The 24,469-nt window shown below is 48.4% G+C and overlaps 1 protein-coding gene across 2 annotated transcripts in view; it reads left to right on the top strand.

Annotated features, from left to right (window-relative positions):
* The window catches only part of KIAA1671 (KIAA1671 ortholog), a 175,321-nt gene that overhangs the window by 89,265 nt on the left and 61,587 nt on the right, over positions 1–24,469 (top strand). The gene's annotated exons all lie outside the window — the stretch shown is intronic.

Raw genomic sequence — 24,469 nt, forward strand, 5'->3', positions numbered from 1 at the left:
AGAGTCTGGTTTGGCTTTGTAGTGTCTGTGGCTTAATGGAAGAACTGGCTATTTTTGTGCTGTTTAGTTAGGCCTGAGGTTTGGGCCACAGGATAGCTGTGTCACAAGACATTTGCATCTGACTCAAGCTGTGGGCGCCTTTTTGAATCCGACTACAGAGTGAAGAACAGGGTCTTGAGAGTCAGGCTCTGCTGGCTTCTGTTCTCCACCAAGCCACTTACTAATGGAACATGGGGCCTTGGGCAAATCTCTGAGCACCTCAGAAAGTCAATTTTGCCATCTGTAGAAAGGGAATAAAGATAGCATCTCCTTCATGGGATATCCTGAGGACTCAGGGAAGCAGTACAAACAAAGCTGGCACATAGTAGGCCCCGAATAAACGTTAGCAGGTCACGCCAGTGTAGACGTGTGACAGCCCCTCAATTCAGTTCAGTTAAACACATGTGCTGGGCCCTGTTCTAAGCACTTGGGACACGTTGATGCACAAGACGGTCAAAGATTCTTGCCTCAGGGACTAACATTTTAGTGGGGGCTCAGGCCATCGACAGTGGGCCTGATGCATAAGAACGCTGTATGGTGTCAGGAGGCAGGGCGTGCTGTGAGTGAGAGGAGGGAAGGAAGCAGGTGAGAAGCCTCAGGGGCCGGGGAGCCTCCCTGAGAAGGTGACATTTGAACAGAGGCTTTGGAAGTGCGGAGGGAATAGGCCAGGGGAACTTGGGGGAAGAAACAGCAGCCAGTGCAAAGATCCTGAGGTTCCAGTATGCACAGGGACTTTTGTGGAACTAGAAGGAGGCCGGAGTCGCTACAGCAGAGTGAGTGAGGGGAGGGGAATTGAGTCCATTCCCCTCGGGGCCCCTCGAAGGACTTTGCCTCATGCTCTGAATTCGACAGAGCCATGGAGGGGTATTACTTTGAGCAGGAGTGAACAATCCGACTTGAGTTTTGAACGGATCCTTCCGGTTGCCATGCAGGGAACAAGCTAAAGCAGGACAAAGGCAGAATCAGGGAGACCAGTGCGGAACCGCTGCAGACGTCCAGGTGGAAGATGGCAGCGGCTCGGACCAGGGGCAGCAGAGGAGGCGGCGAGAAATGAGAAAGTTCTGGATCTGTTTTGAAGGTTGAGCCACAGATTTGGTGACAGACTGGATATGGGGTGGGAGAGAAAGAAAAGAGCCAGGAAGACACCCAGGGCTCTGGGCCCGACAGTGGGAAGGATGGAGCTGCCATGGGCTTCTGTTAGGGGGAGATTGACTTGGGGGCTATCAGGATTTGGCTCTGGCGTTGTCGCGTTTGAAATGTCTGTCAGACACCCCATATCATCACACATTTCCCATCCTTTCCCAGCCTCGCTTTCCCGCGTTGTACAATGGGAAGGTTGTCGAAATGCTTGGGTGGGAATTTCAAAGGACCTCTCATGAAGATCAAAACACCAAGCTTGCGTCTCTCGTCTCTCGTGAGATTCTTTACCCCTTAGATATTTCCCAGCATTTCTGAGCTTCCAGGAAGAGGCACTCGGAGCCTTTTAAGCACCGGCAGGCGACAATATCTGACCCATTGTCAACCCGTTATGGGCCCTTGCAGGAGGACCACTGCCCCCATTAGTCCGTGGAATCCTTGACATAAAATGAAAAGAGAATTTGGAGATGCTGATGGCTCCCCAGGCCTGAAAGTCCACCCCCTGGTCCTCGGTAGGCCTCGGCCGCCCTCCTGTGCCACTGAGAACTTCATGCTGACAAGCTGAAATGAACCCTCCTCTCAGACGGAGGTCTTTCAGGCTGGTAGCCCTCGTTGTCCCAAAGGAGCCATTGCTGAGTTTCAGACATTCCAGGGCTTAGAGCAGCGAAGAAGGGACATGCCAACCCTGTGACTGCCGAAAGGAATGATAAACGAAGGGTAGGAGGAAGTTCTAGAGGGAAGGAAATGGGTATGTGGGCAAAACACTTCTGGGAGCCAGGAGTTCGGGGTGTAATTGCTATGTGACCCTGAGGCAGTTGCTTGCCTTCTCTATGCCTCAGTTTCTGTATTAGTACAATGAAGTATTACACTGGATTCTCCTTAAGGTTATTTACTGTACACAGTCATTCAATTCTAAGGGTCCAGGAATGAATGGAGCTTTGGAGTCAGGCAGACCTGGATACAAATCCAGCCCTCTCTGCTGTGTGACCATGAGCAAGTGGCTTCATGTCTCTGAGCCTCGGTTTTCTCATCTGGGGATGAGACATCTCCCTTCCCTTTCAAGTGGGGATTATGTCAGCATCTCATTGTGGAAACTAGTTGGGAGCTGGTGCAAGGTATTGGCTGGCTGCCTCACAGGCAGCGTGATTTCCCGATTGAGACACTAGAGGGCACTCCTGTTCTAACAAATTGCCTTGATCAGAGCCTGCCTTTAAAGCAGGCCCCGGCTTACACCCCTGACACACTTGAGCGGTTGTATCCCTCTCCAGTGAGGCAGGCGCTCTGATTATCCCCATTTTACAGATGGAGACACTGAGTAAAACCTGACTGGCCCAGAGTCTCAGAGCAGGGAGGTATTAGAAACCGGGTTTCTGGGGCGAGGCTTTTATACGCTAGAGCCCATGGTCTCTGTCCCTCAGATCCCCCTGCCCGCTGAGATCTAAGGCCAGTGGAGACTGACGAGCCACAAAAGCTGTGTTGCCACTAAGATTAGTCTTGGTGGGACAACTAGGCCAGCCCCTGTCCTCAAGCTGTTTCAGCTGGAAAATCCGACATTGGGAAGGATATGGTGTGGAATATCAAGATGGCGGGAGTTTTGCTAATTTTTACTGAATCCTAGTTTATGCTTAGAGAGAAGCTGCGCCTTTTTTGGTAGCAAATCTGGCCTCAGACCACTGGCAATGGAGGACTGAAAAGCTTGGTGCAAGCCAATGCCCGTTCTGCCACCCACTTTTGTCACTGGTGGCCAAAAGGATTTTCCAGAGCTGAAAAAAGACTTGGATTTGGGAGTTTCAGGCTGAATGAACATATGGTTTTCATGTTCGAGGCAGAAATGATGAGTAGGGGTGGCCACCTGGGCTGGCAGGAGAGTGTCACAGAATAGGGAGCCAGGACACTGGGGTCTAGTCCCGGCTGCGTGACCTTGCGCCAGTCACCGCCCCTCTCTGGGCCCAGCATCTTCATCTTTGAAATGCAGTCACTGGCTTGTCTGAAAGTTGGCTCACCTGCTCTGGGCCGGGCCCTGGGCTGCTTCTTAAGGCCTGAGGAGGACAAGAGGGGAAGGACATTCAGGTGGCAGGACCAGCGTGTTCAGAGCTGGAAGAGGTGGAGAGTTAAGAGTGTCCTTGTTTGGAGCCTTAAGGACACAGTGTAAATATTTCCTCAAAGGTGAAGTAGCACATGGATGAGAAGATTGTCAAGGAATTTGGTCCGAGTTACTAGTTTAGGAAGATTCTTTGCTTTCTTTTTAAGAAAACCCGACGTTTAATGTAGAAATTTTGAGGTGGGGAGGGACAATTTGTTTGCAGCTGTATTCCGTTTCATGTTATATTAACATTTTGTGTTAATAAAATGTTAATGCTAATAAAATATAAGCACAGTCACATTAGTATAGTATTATTTCAGAGTTATAAATCTACTACTACAGTAATTGCAGATCTTCATCTGCCTCTTCCTATGTGTGAGTATATGTATTTGCAAGGGCTGCCATAGCAAAATACCACAGATGGAATGGCTTAAACAACAGAAATTAATTTTCTCACAGTGCTGGAAGCGTGAAAGCCAAGATCGAGGTGTCCGCAGGTCTGGGTCCTCCTGGGGCCCCTCTCCTTGGCTGGTGGAGGGAGGGCTGCCTTCTCCCTGCGCCCTCACGTGGCCTCTGTGCACATGCACCTGCTGTCTCTGTGGGTCCAAATTTCCTCTTCTTGTAAGGACATCGGTCAGATTGGATTAGGGCCCACCCTAATGGCCTCGTTTTACCTTAATCACCTCTTTAGAGGGCTTCTCTCCAAATACAGTCTCATTCTGAGGTATTGGGATTAGGGTACATCATACAAATTTGGGGGAAACATAACTCAGCCCACAGCAGCCACGCTCTAGGCAAAGCCCTTTATGTTGCTTCATTTCATCCTCGCAGCAGTCCTGGGAGGGAGATGCTATTAACGCTCTCATTTTACAGATGACAAAACCGAGGCTCAGAAGGTTAAGTCACTTGCAGAAGATCACACAGCTGGTCAGCCATGGAGCTGGGGTTTGCTCCCGTGCCGTTCTTGCCTTAGAACCCACACCACGTTCATTTATGCTTTCATTTGACTTTGATCCTGGGGATGCCTTTTTTTAACCTTTTACATTCTATTAAATTTACAGGATGTTTCCTCATTGCCTCTCTGTACTCTGTGCTTTCTTTTAGGTGTGATTAGAAAAAGCCCCAGGTGGGGGAAGGAAGGCCCTTGCCAGACCCCAGTACTGCCCCAGCTTGCCTGGGCCCCGCCCGGCCCATTGGCCACCTTCCCAGGGGGGTGTGCCAGCTGGCCGCCTGCTGCCTGCTCTGCCCCTGACCGCCAGTGTTTGCCGAGAGCAGCCTAGGCCCAGTGAAAGCAGCCTTTGTCCTCCAGTTCATTCTTCAGGGAGGGATGATCTAAGTCCCGTCTTGGGAACAAAGGGGCGACCTGCCACGTGAGTTCAGGTCAGCCCCAGGAGCCTGCAGAGTCTCCCAGGCTAATGGGGGAGGAGGGTGGCCTTGGTTATGGGGCTGCACAGTTAGATGGGGTCGGGAAAGCAGCAGAGCCCTGCTGTGTCCTGATGATGCCTGGGGCTTCTGCGTGCACAAACTTCACAGTTTATAAAGTTGTTTCATGCTTTCTGGTTTAGCAGATCCTCTCATATTGTACAGAGTGTACAGGCCGGGGACTTGGGGAGGTGGGTGTCAGTTGTCACAAGGAACCACTCCAAAACATAGAGGTGTAAACCATCCACTTTATTATGCTCATAATTTTTGGTGGGTCAGGAAATTGGGCAGGGCCCAGTGGGACAGCTGTTTTGTGATATTTGGTGTATCTGCTGGGAGCCCTGAATGGCTAGTGGCTGGGATCATCCAGAGACTTCTTCACCTACCTGTGTGGTGCCTGTGATGACTCAGAGGCTGGGCATCTCTGGGACTGTTGACCAGGCCCCTAAGTGTGGCCACTGTTATAACATGGGCTTCCCCACAACATGGCGGCTCGGAGTGCCCAGCGTGAGTGTCGTGGCCGAGAAGGCAGAGGCTACACAGCCTCAGAAGTCACATCGCGTCACTTCTGCTGTTCTCTGTTGACTGAAGTAGTCATAGCCTCCCAAATTCAAGGAGAGGGGACGTGGGCCCCACCTCTCAATGGGAAGAGTGCCAAAGAAGCCACGTTTGAAAACCACCACAGCTAGAAGTAAAAGAAAATGATACTGGGTAACATTTATTGAGCACTTATTATGTGCCAGGCACTGTGCCAAGGGATTCATGTGGATGAACCTATGTAATCTTCCCCACAGCCCCAGGAGACGATAGATTCAAAGCCTGTTATTTTGCTGACAAGCATTTGGCCTGAGAAGGTAGAGGAACTGAGTGAAATCAGTGGGGCTGCTGGCAGTTCGGTGTTGGACACGCCACAGTCGGAAGTTGTGGGCTGATTTTTTTCCCCCTTCCTCCTCTAAACTTAGAATATTCCTTGAGTTCTTGAAAATTCTCACTCAGATATCTGATTCATCTCCTCCTCACTCACCAGTTCTTCCCTTCAGTGTTTGTTATCGGCAGCTTCTCCCTCCACATGCTGAGCATCTCCCCAAGCCCCAGAACTCCTTCTCTACTGTGCAGTCTCTGGGAAGGGGGCCCTGCAAACTTCCCAACCTCCTGCCTCTCTCTGAGCTTTTGAAGAACCATCGGGTGGAGCCTCATGGTCCTGACTGAGGCACCGAGCCATTCCGCACCCCTGGGCGCGCTGGTTTTCCTATTCCTCCAGGGCCAGGTCTGGGTTCATTCATTTGCTTCCCCAAGGACTGACATACAACAGGTGCCTAATGTATGTCTGGTGAACTGAACCCATAAACGATGAAGGGAGGCTGGCTATTAGGGCAGAGATTCTCTCTTATGCACTTCTGTGTACTTGGCACACAACAGGCACTCGATAAATGTTCATTTGTACCAAATGAATGGATAAGTGACATTGTGCTATGTATTTGTATTCTTGTCACATAGCACAGTGTTTGACACCTGTTCATTCCATCAATGAATGTTAAGCTGATTGAACGAAGGAGTCACCAAAGTCAATTTCACCAGACGTGTCTTACTTTACGTCTGTATTCACAGTGCATAGCAGAGGGCCAGGCACACGGCAAATGTGCCTGGAGTGAATAAAAGTGTGAATGAAAAGAATAACCAAGTAAACGAAACTTCTTACCATCAGGGACCCCGTCTTGTTCATCCCTGTCTCTCTAGTTCTTGGCATAAAGTCTTGCACACAGTAGGTGCTCATTAACTGTTAAACTGAATGAATAAGTGTATGGAAGGTGGCATTTTTCGAGGATAGGGACATGTCTTGTTTATTTGTGTCCCCATTTCCTAGAACAGGGCGTGGCACACAGTGAGTGCTCAATCAATGCATGTCGTCGAAAAAAAGGATGAATGAGTGAACGAATAAAACTTTCAGAGGTTAGTGCTTGTATCTTGTTCATTTCTTTCCTTAGGTCCAGGCATACAGCCGGGGCTTAGCACCGGCTTCCTGCACTGCCTTGGCTTTTGTAGGCGTGTCCATCTCTGAGATTGAATTGAGGAGGGAAGCCCAGCTGGGTGGACCTTGCCCATCTTGATTCCCCGCTACCCCACCAGCCGGGCCCAACTGCAGACTTTTCCTGTTGTTCCCGTCTGCACAGGTGGACAGGAAACCCATGAAGGCCTGACCAGAGCTGCTTTCCATATTTTTTTCATGCAGGGCTGGCCTTGAGTGGGACCAAGGCGCCAGGCCGAGCCCCAGCGCTGTCTGGCCGTGGAACAGTACCCCCCAGGGACCCCTCTTCCTGACTATATTAGCAGTTCTATTTTAAAACCAGCCGAGCAGCTTGCACCAGGCAAAGGAAGCTTGGGAGAATGTTCTACTCAAAGCCAGCTCTTAAAATCACCTCATTTTGATGCTGGCCAGGCCTGTTAACTCCCTAACAACTGAGCAGCAGTCACAGAGACAAAGACTCAAGGCTTTGGGGTCTGAGAGAGCAGGGTTCAAATCTCCCTCTGTGACTTTAAGTTGAGCCTCAGTTCCTCTCATCTGTAAAATGGGTGTAATAAACCTTTCTTTCAGGACCCCATTTCCTAATCTTGTCTATATGTCTGTTGCTTTTGTAGGCTCCTCTGCTGGAGCTGCCCACTCTCCAAGGTATGATATTAGTAGATTCTCAGCCACTCATTTACAAAATTGTATGCCCCGGTTGATTTGAGAGGCAGTGTTCCAGGCTCAGCCCCGTAGAAGCAGAGCCTGAGATGAGGATTGATGTGTGCGTGATTTAGTGATGGAGAATTTGAATCAGCCTGATCCCTGGAGGAGTTTGGAGGGTAAACCACAACATAAATCCCACCTTGGAGCAGCCAGGCAGCTTTTCCTCCAGTGGCCAAGGTCTTTTTTTAGAGACGAGGGGGCTGTGAGCTGTAGCAACCAGCACCCCCAAAACCTGGGGGATGGATACCCCAGCCAGTACAGGGGACCTGGGCAGGGCACTAACAGCATCTACTACGGTCAGCCAGGTGGGAGGGTTGTTGACTCAGTCTAGTGAGATGCTGGGTATAAATTGGCTAGCATGGAGCAGTCGGTGCTTAATAAATAGTAACTTGGTAAAAATGGAAAGCTCTTAAAAATAGAAGTGGATATATGGGTGTTAATGATGTCATTTGTTCCTCTAGCACTTACTGAGTGCCTATGAGGTGCCAGGCTCTCCGAGTAGATGCAGAGGTGTGGCATTCCTGACCTCCAAGGAGGGGGCAACACTCATAAATGGTTATGACACCTAGAATGTCTCCGAACCCTGGAGGGGAGAATAGTTCTGCTTTTAGGAGGAGGAAATTTAACAAAGGTGTTGTCCAAATATTAAAAATAAGTGATTTATTTTTTTAATTGAAGAAGTAATACATAGTCATGGTAAATGTTTCCAACAGTATAAAATAGTATCCTAAAGAAACATTTGTTTCCCTGCCACCTCCAACCCAACCTGCTGTCCCCTCTCCAGAATCTGGTGACAATTTCATGTGTCTCTTTTCAGACATAGTCTCTGCACACATAAGACTGTATCTGTGCTTGTATCTGTGTTCTTCCATATACACACGCACATTATTTTTTAACACAGATCTGACCTTGCCATATGTAGTGTTCTATGTCTGGATTTTTCTTTTTCTCATAATGATGAGATCTTTCCTTATCAGCACAATAGATATATCTCATTCTTTCTGATGGCTTTATATTTTCCCTTGCACTGTAATTTACTGAACCAGTCCCCTCCAGATGGATATGTAGGTTATTTCTAGTTTTGTGCACCATAAACAATGCTGCAGTGAACATCCTTGTGCAAACGTCTTGTGTGCTGCGTCTGCCCTTGGTGCCTTTGTGTGTTGCGTCTGCAGTAGAAACACCTCGCTATGCTATGGACTTGCTGGGTCATTTGAAGGTTGAATAGGGTTTTCCAGATGGGCTGGGGCTGGCAGGAGTGGGAGATGCGATGGAGAAGTATTCAGGCATGAAGGACAGCATGTATAGATACAGGAGCTGGAAAGAATAGGGTGACCTGTTCTCAAACACAAATGCCGTCTGGCCTCTCATACTTGGGCTCTAGCCTGATGCTCAAATGCCACATCATCTGCCAGGTTTTACACCAGCTATGGGAATCCAGGAGGTGGCTCTTTATAAAGGGGTCAGGCCCAGTGGCCTCTTCCCGTTCTCGGGCCTCAGGGTTAGCGTCCGGGCTTAGTGAGCTCTGACATCTCTCAGCTCCGACACGGTCTCATTCGAGAGAGCATGGTTTTTCTCTTTTGTCTCTAAGGCCCTGGCTTCACCACACACGTGGCTAGTTTGGTGAGAAGCCCGCAGTGGTGGGCTCTCTTAGCATGACCCCGCTCCCAATTTTTGGCCAGCTCAGCTTGGCTTCTAACTCTGAAGCAGTCTCAGGACTCCAGCCCCATTGGGTTCCCAGGTAGCTGTGAAGCTAGTTAGCTAATGGCTTGGCTAAACCCTATTTCCTCTTCTCCCAGTCTTTCCCCCACATTTGTTTTAAAAGTTGAAATCTCAGATGTCCCCTCACCCCCTGGGTCCTTTAGAACACAGGCTTCCTTTGGGAAAACCTCACACCCAGAAAACTTTGCTGAGGCCCCTTTGGGTAAGACAGCCAGGGGCTGGCTCCTTCCTCCTCTGTAAAACAAAAGGAATTACTAGTTACTGAGTGCTTGCTGTATACCAGATGCCATGCAAGGTACTTTTTCTGTTATCTCATTGGGTTCACGCAGAACCTTCATCAAGCAGTGTTGTTATCGCCGTTTATCATAAGTTCAGAGAGGTGCAGTGAATTGCTCAGGGTTACATAGCCAATGAATGATGGATCTATATGATCCCAGGGGTGAGTCCTTTCTCTTCTACCATGTTGCTTCCTGCTGATCATTGCCGGAAATTCCTTGCTGGGAATGCTCTTCCACTGGATGTCTACCTCATTGGGCCACAAGCTCCACAAAGGCAGGGATCATCATCTGTCTCATCTACCGCTATATCCTCAGAGTCCAGCACAGGGCCTGGCACACAGTAGGTTTTGAATGAATGTTTGTTGAATGACTAAGTGAACGAGTGAAGGTTAAAGTACTGGTCCCTTCCATTACAAACAAAACTTTTGCTTATAATAGTGCTTGTTATTACGGTGATTTTGTTCCTAGAATTAGACTCACGTTTTAAAAAAAAAAAAAAACTCATCTTTCTTTCTTTACAACCCAGTTTATCTCATAGGAATCTGACATTTTGCAAATGAAGATATCTATTCTGTAGAATGTCACCAGAGAAAGGAATCTGAACATTCCTTTAGAAATTTCTGCATCAGAAGTTAAAGCGAAACAGAACTGTACTGGAAGATTTCCGTTGTCATGGCTACCGGGTAATATAGTGAATCGTGTTCTTATATATGATCTCCACTGTACCTTGAACCACTATATCTCAGTTATAGAATTTTGGCTTCTGAGTGTGTTTTATGCAGTGAGGGGTTGAGAAGAGATTCCTTCTGCTGTCTCTGCTGGCTGAAGTGCTTTAACCAGCAGGTATTCCTTGAGCATCTCTTGGGCCCATGTCCATCAGGGCTCATCTTCAGCACTATCCTGTGGGTGTTGGGATTGCCCCCTCCATTTTAGGGATGAGAAAATTGAGCCTCACAGAGTTCCAATTGTGCATTTGTGCATTCATTCCACTCTTCAATTTATTTGTTCATGTCTTCCTTTGTATTTATGGAGCCCCTTCTCGGTGCCAGATGCTGTTCTAGTCTCTGAGCATCAGTGCAGAATGAGAAGCATGGTCCCTGTCCTAGCAGAGCGTGTGTTCCAGCGGGAGAGACAATAAAGACCGAGAAATACATGGAGAAAATAAAACAGAATGATGTGGCATAGAGAGACTGGGAGGTGGTATTGCTGGAAAGGACTCTAAGAGGATGTGGCATTTGAGCAGAGATCTGAAAGGCACCCACTCTGTGGGGATCGGGGGGAAGCGTGTTTCAGGCAGTGGGAACAGCACGTGCAAAGGTGCGGAGGTAGGAACCAGCTTGGAAGGGTTAAGGCCAACATGGCCAGCCTAGTAGTGAGCAAGGAGGGGAAGCAGGTGGGAGCCTTCAGGGCCATTGCAGAGCATTTGGAGTTTATTCTGGTTGTGGTGGAGAGCCGAGGGAGCACTTTTGGTGGAGGCTACCGTCATGGGATGGAGGTTTATAAAGCTCATCTAGGTTGCTGTGGGGTGGAGGGATGGACGAGAGAGGCAGGAGGTAAAGTGGGGAGGCTGGAGACAATGGGGGCTTAGTTCTGGAGCTGAGGTGGGAAGTAAGCGAACTAGTGGAAGTTAAAGTATGGGTCTCTTCCATTATAAACATAACTTTTTTTTTTGCTTATGGTAGTATTTATTATGATGATAATTTGGTTCCTACTCTCAGAATTAGACTCACATTTTTTTAAATGGGAGAAGAAATATTCTGGTTCAGGCTATAGTTTTGAGGCAGGGGGAAGGGAGAAGAACCAAGGGAAGTTCTAGGCTTCCGGCCAGGACAGCGGGGTGGGTGGTGGTGCTTTTTGCTGGAACAGAGAAAAAAGTGGAGGAAACACATTTGGGGCTCAGATTTCTCATCTTTCAAGGGAGATGGGACCTCGTGGGGCTGTTGGTGGAACATCAGTGACATAAAAGATGGTGGCACCCGTCATGTGCCTGACCCTGTGCTTGGCCCACAGAAGGTGCCTAAGCGATAGCCACCCCCTTGCCTGATCTGTTTCTGCTCACTGGGTTTCCATTAAGTGACACTCGCTGCTGGTATCTCATTACTACATGCTGTTTTCAATTGCTTCAAGCAGCCCTTCCTCTAAGAGATCTCGTTAAGTCCATTTGAAATGAGAACACTTGGCAGGGGAAAGGAGGGCAGTTATCGTAGTTATTATTATACTCGGAAAATGACTTGTTTGGATAAGAATGGAGAGGCACAGGGATCCTTGCTGATACTGTCACCCTCACTTCACACACATACTCTCGCTGTCCCCACTCCTTTCTGTTTCCTACAGAGACACTGGTTTGTGGGCACCAAGTCGACCCCGGCCTTGCCCCCCAGGGATTTTCACATAGAGTCACCCTGAGGACCCCGTTGTGAGCTTTTACATCCAAACATGGTGGCAGCTTCCTTGTTATATAATCTCAATTCTATTTTTGAGGAAAGCAAACAGTCAACGCAGACCTTCCTGAGAAAGGGGTGGCTCTGTCGAAACAAATAGGATGTTTTATGTTGCCTTGGTGAGACAGGGATGGAGTTGGCTTAACAGGACCCAAAATGTCCTCTGTTGAAACACAGGCATCGCTGATTCTGTTCAGAGCTGTAAGCTTTCCAGAGGGGCAGCTGCTGGCACATGCAGACCCTTAGGGTGGTTTTGTGGGGTGAATGAGTGGTTTACTGACCTGAGGGCTTTTCCAGATTGTCAGTGGTGTCCCCTGGGCTGGGAGGACAGAGGCCAGCAGTACCTGGACCCACCTCAGGCCACATGTGAAGTTGGTGGTGGATTTGGCCAGCCCAGCCCAGCCTTCCTGCCTTTAGTGCAGAGGTGGGAAGTGAAAGATAGGAATGGCCAGGATGCACCTCAAAGGAGCAATTAGAAGGACGACCCAGTGGCAGTTCATCTAAGTAACATAACCCCCTTGACTCTCTCCCTTTCTGGAAGAACAGGGAGGCAGGGTTAAAACTCAGTGTAGTATTGTTAGAAAATATGTCACATGTCTTGAGAAAGACGACTGTGAAAATGGATACTTACGAAGATGCCTTGACCAGTGACGTATCCTGCATTCTGAGTCTGTGTTTTAAAGTCTGTGTCCTGGGTGGGTCTGGACCTACCGGAATCCGGCTCTTCCTTTTCCCTCCCTCACCCCCTCTTTCAGACCCTGACTGAGCAGCAGCTCTGTGCCAGGCCTTCGGCTACACCCCCTCGCTTGTTTAGCAGCTGTTTATGGTGGGTCCTAGGGACTGGGGGTACTGTGGTGAACGAGACAGACAGCTGTGAGCATGCCAAGTGTTGTGTGGGGCCGCTTGAGACTTTGATCAAGGCTCACTCCAGAACATGTACACCGAAGGACATCAGCCTGCAAAGCAGACAGACCCAGGTTCTGGGCCTAGTTCTGCCATTCCCTAGGAGGATGATCTTGGGCACCACACTGAATGCCTCTGTGCCTCAGTTTCCCCCTCTGTAATACTGTCCATCTCACAGTGTGGTTTAGAGATTCCGTGAGAAAAGATAGGTGTGGTTCTTATAAAGGATGGGGCTCTCCGCGGTCCAATCTCTGTACTGAATCGCATCTAGCATCCAGGAGTGAAAAAAATAATAATAATGGTTACATGTGTCCCTCAAAGAACATTAAGGGACATGTAAGTAAGAAGCCACAATAATACTAGTGGCTTATGAATCTCCCAAGACTCGTCCCTGCACACCCAAACTATAAAAACCTTTTTGTGGTTTGTCTCTTTCCTGGTCCTTTATGATTTAGCTGGACTTACACTCTCTGGTTAGCCCTTGGCCTCCTGTCCCTTGTCTCCAGGCCTGTCATTCTCTGGCCAGGACAGAAATCTCCTTTGAGGGTGCAGCACCTGATGGAGAAAGGCCAGTTTTCTGCCAGAACTGCTGGTGATCAGATTGTCCCTGGGATCAGATGGAGAAGGAGCATTCGAAGCTGCAGAGCCAGACTTGTTCCCTGCCTGTTGCAGATGGTGGAACTAAGCTGGGAGTTCTTCTTGTTCTTTCTGGGATGAGTGTAAAACGTCTCGAGCTTCCGGTGAATTCTGGTGTGTGCCCTGGGTCTCATCAAATGAGAAGAGACCACCTGTAGGGTACTTGGTGAGCCTGGCACCCCACACGCCAATCCCAGTGTCTGGGAAGTCCAAAAAGAACTTGAGGGTGCTCGGCTCAGCCCACATGAAGCCTTGAGGCTGGAGTGTCAACTAAGGCCACTTGTCTTTGAGCCATCTCCAAGTGCTGCCTCTGGGGGCCCTGTTTACCATGTTAAGAACATTTCAGGGCCTCCATTTCACTTGCCCTCAGCTACGTTGTGGAGCTGGCAGAGCTGGCCTTAGCTTCCACCCAAAACACACACGAGGTCTGGTGGGGCTTCTGGTTTCTCAGACTCCCACCTTCCCACACCCCCTGCTTTTCTGCTGGTCCCATTTGGCCAAGACTTACCCACCCCGTGCCCCTTACCCTCAGAGTACTGCTTATTATAAGAGCCACCACTGTATTTTTTAAATAGCTTTATTGAGATAAAATTGACATGCAACAAATCGTAGACATTTAAAGTATACAATTCAATGAGTTTTGACATACATATATTCCCATGGAACTGTTGCCACAGTTAAAATAGTGAACACGTCATCATCCCCAACAGCTTTTTGTGCCCTTCCACAGTCCATCCTTCCTCCATCGCTGTCGCCAAGCAACCCCTGATCTGTTCTCTCTCACTGTAGTTTAGTTAGGATTTTCTAGACTTTTATATAAATGGAATCATATACTATGTGCTCTTCTTTGTCTGGTTTCTTTAACTCTACAGAATTTTTTTGAGATGCATTGATGTTTTTGTGGTGTATATGAACATCTTCCTTTTTATTGCGGAGAACTATTCCATTGTTTGGATATATCACAATGTATCTGTCCATTCACTTGTTGATAGACATTTGGGTTGATTTCACTTCAGGGCTCTTATGAATAAAGCTGCTGTGAGCATTTGTGTAGAGGTCTCTGAATGGACAAATGCTTTAATTTCTCCTAGGAGTGAGTGGCTGGGTCATATGGTCGGTGCATGTTAAACTTTCGAAGAAACTGCCAAACAGTTTTCCAGAGTGGTTGTACCCCTTTGCATCTCATCCCCTGAGAGTTCTAGCTGTTCCACATCCTCACCAACATTTTATCAGTGATGATGCTGAAAGTAACAACAGACCCCATAACGATGGGTCTGAGAGTTAGGACAGAGTTAGGACATGTTCATCAGACTGTGGCCTGTGAGTTAAGAATAAGCGTTACATTTTCAAAAGGTTATAAAAGAAGTCTCCCCCCAAAAAACCAACAAAAAATATGTGCCAGGGACCACATGTGATTCACCAAGCCTAAAATATTTACTATCTGGCTCTTTACAGAAAATTTGCTGAGTCCTGTATTAGTGGATCAACCCAGGTTGTTCCCATCTTCCTGTGCTCTCTTTAACATCTTGTCTCCTCATGGCCTCGAAATGGCTGCCATAGTCCCAGCCATTTCAGGGAAACTTAACACATCCAGCCAAGGAAGTGGGGGTTTGGGAGGAAGACTTCTCCCTATAGTCCACCCAGCAGCCTTCCACTCAGATCCTATTGGCCAGGATTGGTCACAGGCCATTGCTGTTGCTGCAGAGGAGGGTGAGAAGTGAGTAGCCAGTGTTTTCAGGGCTTGGCCAGAAAGGAAGAATGCTGTTCATGGCTGTATTTTTCTAGTCCAGTTTTTTTATTAGTTCCCTGGTGTCCAGTTGTCTTGAGTGAGTTTGAGCTAGGTACAAAGTCACCCTGAGCGTCCTGGGCTTTAGTTTTTTCAACTGACATTTGAGGAGAATGAGATCTCCTTTAAGGGATGATGAAGATTGAATGTAGACATTTGTAAAGTGCCTAATGTGTGGCACATAGTCAGTGCTTAGTAAATGTTGTCCCCCTTCCCTCTCTGCTATATTGCTGGGCCGCCTACTATGTGTCAGACTTCAGATGGGCCCTGGAGATTCAGAATGAAATCGACACAGCCCTGACTGTCACAGCATCTGTCCACAGCTAGTGGAAACTGGCCCTGGTAGTGCCCCGAAGAGAATGCTGTGATGGGGAAGCCCAGGGGTTGGAGAGCCCAGAGGAGGCAGTGAACTGAGTGGGGAGAGTAGCAGGGAAGGCTTCCTGGTGGTGGGGATATCATCGTGAAGTTTTAAAAGATGGGTGGTGGACACTGACCAGGGAAAGAGGAGAACAAGAGATAGATTGCCATACAAATCGACTAGTACTTCTTCCCTTCTCTTCCCTGTCCTCCTCTCCCGGTCTTACCCTCCTTCACGTCATTCATTCATTTATCTGTTCATTCAACAAATCCTGAGAGCCTCCAGTGTGCCAGGAGTCATAGCAGAGAATAAGAAATCCAAAGTTTCTGCTCTCACGAGCCTTCCTTAGAGAGAGAGAGTAATAAATAAATGATCAAGAAAGTACACAATGGTGGTGTTAACAACATGTAAATGAAAGGCTCTGGGATAGAGGGTCTGGGAGTTCCTTTGTGTTGGGTGGTCAGGGAGACAAATTCTCTGCAGAGCTAAGACTCAGAAATAAGAAGCATCATAGTGTTGGGGCTGCAGTCAGTTTTGGGGTTGCTAGGAAAGGAAGTAACCTTTGCATCAGAAAGTAGATGAGTAGAGGGAGCTGAAGATCTTGCCTTGATCGTGCTGGCAATAGGGGGCTCCGAAAGGCTTGGAGTCCACACCAGCCCAAGGTCCAGGACTCCGAGGCTGCTAGAGTGTTCCTTGTGCCTACCAGCTGAGCTGTTGTGGGGATCTGTGAGATGACACACCTTTGTGTCAAGGCTGTTTGACCATCCCCCTCCCTGCCCTCCCCACCCAGTACAGTGTCGCTCCTGAAACAGCGTGGGTGGCACAGAGGAGGGCCCTGTGCATGCAGAGAAGCAAGACACAAGAAAATAGACCTCCAGTCGGGTCTGGAGAAAGCCGCTCCGGTATGGAGGCATTGGTGTAGGGACCTGTACAGCAGCTTCGAGACGAGACGACAGCCGAGGGCTGGTGAGCTGAGTGATGGAAGTGATGGTGGTGGGCATGGGAGGCCAGAGGCACTGCCTCCTAAGTGCCCACCGTCCCCTTGCCCACTGAGCCATGGCTGCTCAGAGGGATGTTCAGAGCACAGGCCTCCAGGCCAGACTTTGCCACTAAGTTACTGCGCAGCGCTCAGGCTTTACTCTCTATGCCTCGGTTTCCTCACCCGTACAGTGGGAATAGTGGTTCTGCTCTCATGCGATGGTCAGAACACATATCATGTAACCTTCAGCACCACCTGCGAAGGCGGGGAGCATTTTCATCCCATGTTAAAGGCCAGGAAGGAGGGACTCAGAGAAGCTAGCCACTTGTCTGGGGCCACATCAGCGAGCCGTCAGTCTTGAGATCTCCGCCCTCAACTGTGTCTTTGGGGATGACATGAGATGGCGTAGTGCCTGGCACACCGTCAGTGCTTGGGGAATGTTAGCTATGTCCTAGCAGTGTTTGAGTAGATGTTGATTTGATTTGGTCTTTGGGAAGCCATTTTTCTTCATAAGCTTGTTTTCCAAATGTGAGCCCCTCAGCCCTGGGCATCACCATTGGAGTCTGATGCCGCCTGCTTTTGCTGGAAGCCTGCTGCATGCACACCACTTGCACTTTACCTGGAAGGCAGTTGTCATGGTTTCCATTTGTGAGATGAGGCTACTCAGGAAGGAGAAAGGAGGTCACGTGAGTGTCCATGGCCACAAAGTACTTGAACCCAGGTCTGTTGCTCTCTCCCGGCTGGGTCAGCTGGCCTTTTGAGAGGGGATCTGGGGTTTTGCGCTAGACTTTCCTGTGCGATTCTGGTGCAGTCTCTTGGGGAATCAACACCCAGAGAGGAAGGGAGCACTACCCAGGGTCCACGAGGATTTGGAGGCAGAGCCCAGCAGGCCTCTGACCTAGGTCTGTGGACCCCGGGCCTGCCCACTCCCCTTCTGTTCTGCCAGGGCCGCTGCGATGCAAGGGGACCTCGGAGACTGTCTGGACCTGCATGTCTGTGGAGCTGCCCATGTGGCTGAGCCCTTGTCAGAACTGAGGATGGTGCGGGGGGGGGACCTTTATGCTCATCACAATCAGGCTTTACTTGGAGTTAATGGCTCACCCAAATCTGAGAAAGCGAAGTGGGCAGGAAGAGAGACATGGGGTAAGGCCTTTGCTCCTATGACCATGTCTTCTGTACCCCACATTCCAGCCTCAGTTCGACATGAACAGAGGTGCTCACAGGAGCAGAGTAGTAGCCTGGCGGGTAAGAGCACAGGCTTTGGGCTCAGCCACACCTGGATGTGAGCCATGGCTCTGCACAAAGCAGCCGTGTGACACAGGCTGGTGACTTCATCATTCGGAGTCTCTGCTTCCTGGTCTATGCAGTGGCGATTACGACCTTCTTAGGTCATGCAGGTCCAGGAGGTCGTAGGGCGCACAGTAGGCTCTCGGCAAGTGAGAACTACTACAATTTGTTATCATAGTTACTGCACAGCCCAAACAAAACTGCTCCAGGGCCAGACACTGGCTCTTTTATTCATGGTCTCCCAAGCACCTGGCCCAGTGCCTGGTACTTCGTAGGTGCTCAGTCAAATGCTTATTGAAGTCAGAAGGAAGGGAGGAGGAAAGGGAGTAAGGAAAGAAAGGACTTCTACTCATCCTTCCAATCTTTTATTGGAAGATCCTTAAAATCTTGGGGTGCTGCTTACACAGCAGTTCGGCCAACTATAGGAAGCTCACTGCTCAGGAATAAGTTTCTTTGGGCACGTCACGTATCTCCTGTTCCAGTTCTAATTGTTGTTCCCCAAGAACATCCTGCTGTTTTGTGAATTGATCCAAAAATGTGGAAATGCAGCTGCTATGGCGGAAGGAAATGTGTTGACCAACCCCAGGCAAAGCAACCAGGCAGACACCCCAGTGGGCACCCCCTCTCCTTCCCAGGATGCCCAAGGTGAGGGTGGCAGTATCCAAGGGGCCCAGTGACCCCCAGAGCCAGTGGGTGATTTAGGCGGTACCCTCGGCCCACTCTGTTTCCATTTTAGAGGCGGCCCGGGCAGCCCAGCTTTATTGGATGCCCAGCTCTTCCGAGAGGAACTGTAATTACAGACTGGTATGGCCTCCCCAGGTAGGGCTGCACAGTGGGCTCTCCCCAGCATGGAAAATGTTACGTTTCCCTTGAGCTCAGATGGGGCCTGATGAAGAGAGACGAGTTCTTGGCTGTTTCTAGAAAGATTTCCTTTCCGGATGATTTTGTTTCCTCTCCTCCCAAAGTTAATTAAGGGCATCTTAGGTCATTGAAATGACTATTTGAATAAGAAATGTGATAAATGAACATAAGGAAATAGTCTTGGGCTTGGTTTATAAATAATCCAGGATTGACTTGTAAGATCAAGTCATTTCTGTTTTTTTTTTCTTTTTTTAATTTTTTTTTGGTATTTTTTATCCATATCAAAATTCTTCTCCCTGTTGCCTTGGAAACAAGCCTAGGGAGAAGAATGTTGGCAGTTGTATGATTGGGGTTCAAGCCTCAGTGGTTCCTTCATTTCACATTTAGGCATGGTGAGTGCCTGCCGAGTACTGCATGCTAAGATCAAAGGTGAACGGGACATGTTCCTGCCACCCATGGGCTCAGAGTCCAGTGGGGAGCCTGATGGGTAAATCATGTTCCAGCCCAGTGTGTTAATGATGTGATGGGGATATCATGGTGGGGTGGGAGGCCAGACGTGGCCCCCCATGGGCATGAAGAATCAAGGCAGGCTTCTTGGACGAGGGTGTATCTAAGCTGAGCTATGAGGGACAATGCCAACCAAGTGAGTGCAGAAGGGGTGGCTAGGTGTTCTAGCCAGAGGGGACGGCACGTGCAAAGGGCCGAATGAGAGGCAGTGTGGTGGAGACCCTGCAAAGTTCAGATCATGGGCACCTGTTGTGGGAAGTCAGAGGGCACCTGCCACAGGGTTACCGTGGGGCCTGCGATAGCCATCCACCTGGGCATTTCTCTGGTGAAATGAGAAGCTTGGCTTAGCTCTTTCTGCTGGCCATTCTAGTTCTGACCGTCTAGGCTTCTATGATTTGAACAATGAGATTATGAGAATTAGAACAGAATAATTCTCATCTCTTATAGCTGCCATTTATTGAGTGTGTACTATGTGCTGGGCAAGAATGAGCTCAGTTGTTTCTTTACTACTACCTTTTGAACTGGGTGGGCTTTCTGACCTCCCTTTCACAATAAGAAAACTGTGGCTCAGGGGATAAAGGATGCTGGCCTTAGAGGGAGACCCCGAGCTGGGAGCCGGCCCTCCAAAAGCATTACTCCATCTGATGGGGAGAGAAAACAGGTTTAAATGAGGTTCAAGAGTCAGCCTTTCCCACACATGGTCCCAGGAATTAGTCTCCAGGCCAGCGGGCAAGAAAAGAAACTGGTTGATTTATAACCAGACAAGTCCTTCCGTAGGTGTTTCCTGACCCTAGGAGGTCTGGGGACAACACAGAGAGGTGTGTAAAATAGTTACTGCCCTCATGCGTGGGCATGGGGCAGAACGGGCCAGTCTTAGGGGTCTTAGAGGTATGGGTAGAGTCTGGCTTCTGCCTTGGAAAAGGGAGAGCTTTGGAATTATACAGGCTTGGGGGACTTTGGAATCAGACAGGCTTGGGTTCAAGTCCCAGAGCCCTACTTGCCAGCTCAGTGACCTTGAGCAAGTCCCTTCAGTTCTTTAAACTTCACTGCCCTCCTCTGTATAGGGGACAATTAATAATAGGACTCATCCTACAGGGTTATTGAAAGGGTTAAATGAGGTGAGATATGTAGGTAACCAACCAGTTCCTAGTACACAGTAAATCCTCAATTAATGGTTATTTCCGCTTCCGCAGCAACATAGTATTAGTATATTTCTAGGCCCAGGATGCACACTCCTGGAATGTCAAATCATCTGGGAAACAGGATGTGAAGAAGGTCATATAAATAAGACTTTACAGGGAGATTTAGAAAGGGCTGAAGTTTCTGAAGGTAGTTTTGGGGTATATGGAGGTCCAGTAGAGATGGGAAAATAAGGAAAGGCAGCCTTAGGTAGGAATACAGCATGTGCAAAAGCCCAGAGGCAAGACCGAATATGGCCATGCCCCTTGGCCTCTGCACATGCTGTTCTCGTTCAGCCTTCGTGTGGTGCTCCTAGTCATCCTTCAGAACCCCACCCGGATACTCCTGTTCCAATTGCAAGTCCTCGACAAATGATCGTATTCCCTTTGCTCTTCTCTCCTAACTTGCCACTTTCTTGGTTGGGTTTCAGGTCCCCCTCTTAGTTCCCATAGCATGTTAATCTCTTGTCTGTCATAGCCCTTGGCAGTTTTATTACTGTCGTTCATTTTTTTCCTGTTTTTTTTTTTTTCTTCTACTGGACCAGGAATTCTCTAGCGCATGCATGTTTGCATCAGATTTGGGGAAGAAAAATGGTAGCCTCAAGTTTGAGGTGGTCCATTGACACCCTCCCCTCTAAATAGGTAAGGATCAACAAGAGAGCCACCTGGAGCCCCTCAGGGACTATAGATGCCCTCAGGGCCAGCATAGAGCTCACACAAAGTAATGCACAGAGAATGTTTGTCGAATGAGTGAATGAATGATCAACTTTCATATTTTTGTAACTGCGCACGTTTATCTGGAAATGGTGTTCTCTGGGCCCCACCTCACATTGTAAATAAAATTCCCATTTATTTCCTGGATCTCAGCAGCTCCTCCAGCATTTTTTGGATTCATTATGTAAGGAGATGGCTTTCCTTCCTTTTTGATACGCAGCAACATCCCAAGAGTTTCCTGGAGAGAACAGAAGAGTTTGCAGAAAAAGTCCTCTGAGGGGGAAAGTGCTTGCGCTGCCCCAGTTTTCAGGGAGCGACGCTTTTTATAGTCACACTGTCAGACCACATTGTACCTAAAGAGAGCCATGAGGGAGCAAGCAAGCAATCTGGCTTTTCAGCTCCCTTCTGCACCCCTCTCCCGCTTGTGGAAGGAGGTGGAACTGTGTGATCCTGCCTGCCACGTGGTCTCTGCTTTCTGGACACTTGTCTTCCATCAAGACTGATTTGGCAAGGGCCAGGACATCCTCTCTACCTTATCAGAGGCGTGAGGCTGGGAGTAGCACACTCGGCCACTTGTGTCCTTGGGCCAGCCACTGAACTTCCCTTTGGCTCAGTTGTTCCCATCTGTAAAACTCGGGTGATAATCATAGTGCAAACTTCATTCCATTGTTGGGAGGAGCAGATGATGTGATGTTGAGGTAACGTATTGCCTGGCAGACAGTGTTACCGATAGATAGCATCACCAATAATGATGAGTTTGATGATTTCATCTTTCAAAATCAGAGATGTTAAGTAACTTACTCAGGGTAACACAGCTAATAAGAGCTAGAGGCAGGTCCCCAAACCCTGAGCCACGATTCTATATTGATTTAGCAAATCCAGGACTGGCACTAAGGTGAGATGACTAAGGCACTCACGTAGGGTGCAGAATTTAAGGAAACACTAAAAAAAGACCATAATCAGATAGATAAATTATAATGTAATATTTAAAAAAATTAAAATTAATGCAAAAATCCATGATGAACAAACTGTCAATATATAGTAAAGACAGGATTGGTATTACTGATTTTTTTTCCTTTTGCCTCTGATGTCACTATGGCTCAGCAGTGTGCTAAGCAAGTCCTTGTTTTTGGACAATTAGGTTCTGACTAATTTTTTACAAACATACATACATATATATACATATGTGTGTGTTTGTGTGTGTGTATAATACATACACATACATATGAGTATGAGAAACATTCCTGTAACAAAATGTTTATATAGATCATTCATTCTCATTTCCAAAGGTGGATTGGAGGATGTGGAATTGGATCAAGAACTGCAGGATCAAAAGGCAGGCACATCCTCCTACTCCATCCTTTTATTATGAAAAATTTCAAAATACAGAAAAATTGTACAGGGAACCCACCAGCTAGATTCTATAATTGCTAACATTTCGCTGTATTTACTTTATAAATATCTAGTCATCCATCTATTCCCTAGTAAATCTTTTTTCTTTTTGCTGCATTTCAAAGTAAGTTACAGATATCAGTATTCTTCAACCGTACACTTCAGTCTACATGCCAATAACTGATAGGCTGTTATTTTTACAACCGTCGTCTGGGGTATTAAATTCCATTCAGGAAATATATACTGATTTCCATTTCCATCTGCTGTGGATATTTGTGTTTCTTTCACCACAGCCTGGCCAACACTGTGTATTATCATTTTCAAGATATTTTAATTACTGCTTTGATTTAACTTTTTTCCTCCTGAAGGTTCCCAGTAGATTTCCCACCTCTGTGTCCAGACGGTCTTTTTAAAAGCTATGTTTCTTTGGGGCCCGACACATATGTGCAAGTAGGATGGGACATGGGGCCCGCGCACATTTCCTCATCTGCATGATGGGATAATGCTTCCTAACATACAGGTCCTAACTTACAGGCTGCCATGAGAGCCCCTTGTTGCCTTCCCTTTCTTCCCTGCATTTTGCTCCAGCCTTTGCTCTCTCATGAGGTTGCAGTCAAGATGCTGGCCAGGGCAGCAGTCATCTGAGACTTGGACCTAGATGCAGGGTCTTCTTCCAAAGTGGCTCACTCATGTGGCTGGCACCTTAATGCTGTCCGTTAGCTGGTGGCCTCCAGTTTTCTCTATGTGGGTTTCTTTCTAGGGCTTCTTGAGCATCCTCACAACATGGCAGCTGGTATCCCCAGTGTGACCTCAGAGAACAAGGTAGAAGCTGTGATGCCTTTCATGACATAGCTTTGATAGTCACACACTGTCACCTCTGCCTTCTTTTGGGCACACAGACCAACCCTGCATTCATCATGGGAGGGAACCGTACTGAGGTGTGAGTAACAGGGGGCCAAGGTGCCTACACATTGGATGACCTTGGCAGATGACTTCACCTCTCTGAGCCTCAATCACTTCCTCTGTCAGATGGGTTCATGTGAGGATTCATGAGTTAATTTCTAGGAGTACTTGGAATGGCACTGGCGACTCGGTCATACTCCAGTAAACATTAGCCACCACCATAGTGTCTTGCTGGACTGTGAGCCTCCATGGCAGGGACCATTCTTAATCTCTGTGTCCAGTGCTTCGCCAGAGTAGGCACTCTCTGAGCGTTTAAGTGACTCAATGAAAGGATGAATGAATGAATGAGCAGCCATATGGACTAGGAGTCTAGAGAAGAAAAAGATCCGTGTCATCTGTATCGTCAGAGATGCCTTTGTGAAAAACTCACCCAAACGAAGCCCTTTGATCAGTGTCTGGGGAATAAATATTTGTTCAAAACGGAGGTGACTCAGGTGGGGGAAAGCACTTGGGATGCAGTCAGATCTATCAAAGTTTCAGTCTTCGACTTGGCGTTTGAACAAGAAAAATATTTACTGCGCTCCACCTCTGGGCCAGGAACCCTGTCAGACCCGGAAAACAGTAGGGAGGGAGCAGCTTTGGTCCATGCCCTGGCGGTACCATTGCTGTGTGACCTTGGGCAAGTGAATCTATGTCTCTGAGTCTGCATTTCCTCATCTGTAACATGGGGGTATGAAGGAGAGAGCAACAAGTGTGCCTCCTCTCCCGGACCCAGTTGTTGCTGACCCTTCTGACAACCTCCGACGAGTACCCTCTCTGGTGTCAGATGCTGCTGCTGACTTGTCACCCGACCCCTACCCACTCCCCATTCCAACTGCTCCAGCTCCAGAAGGGTTAAAACCTGGGAGCTCATGTGACCCAGTGTAAACCATGAATCATTCCTATTGCTCCCTGTGCTGAGAGCCTGCCCGCCCAGGATGGGGCAGATGCTGTGCCCCAGGGTTGCCATGGCAACCCTGCCTGTACCGAAATACAGCCCAGCCCAGTTCCTTCCTTGGGGGACCTCAGAGGGGCTGTTTCACCTGGCTCGGCATTACCTCTCATGAAGGCAGGGA

Source organism: Pteropus medius, unplaced genomic scaffold, assembly GCF_902729225.1.
Source record: "Pteropus medius unplaced genomic scaffold, Ma_sr-lr_union100, whole genome shotgun sequence".
Lineage (NCBI taxonomy): Eukaryota > Metazoa > Chordata > Mammalia > Chiroptera > Pteropodidae > Pteropus > Pteropus medius.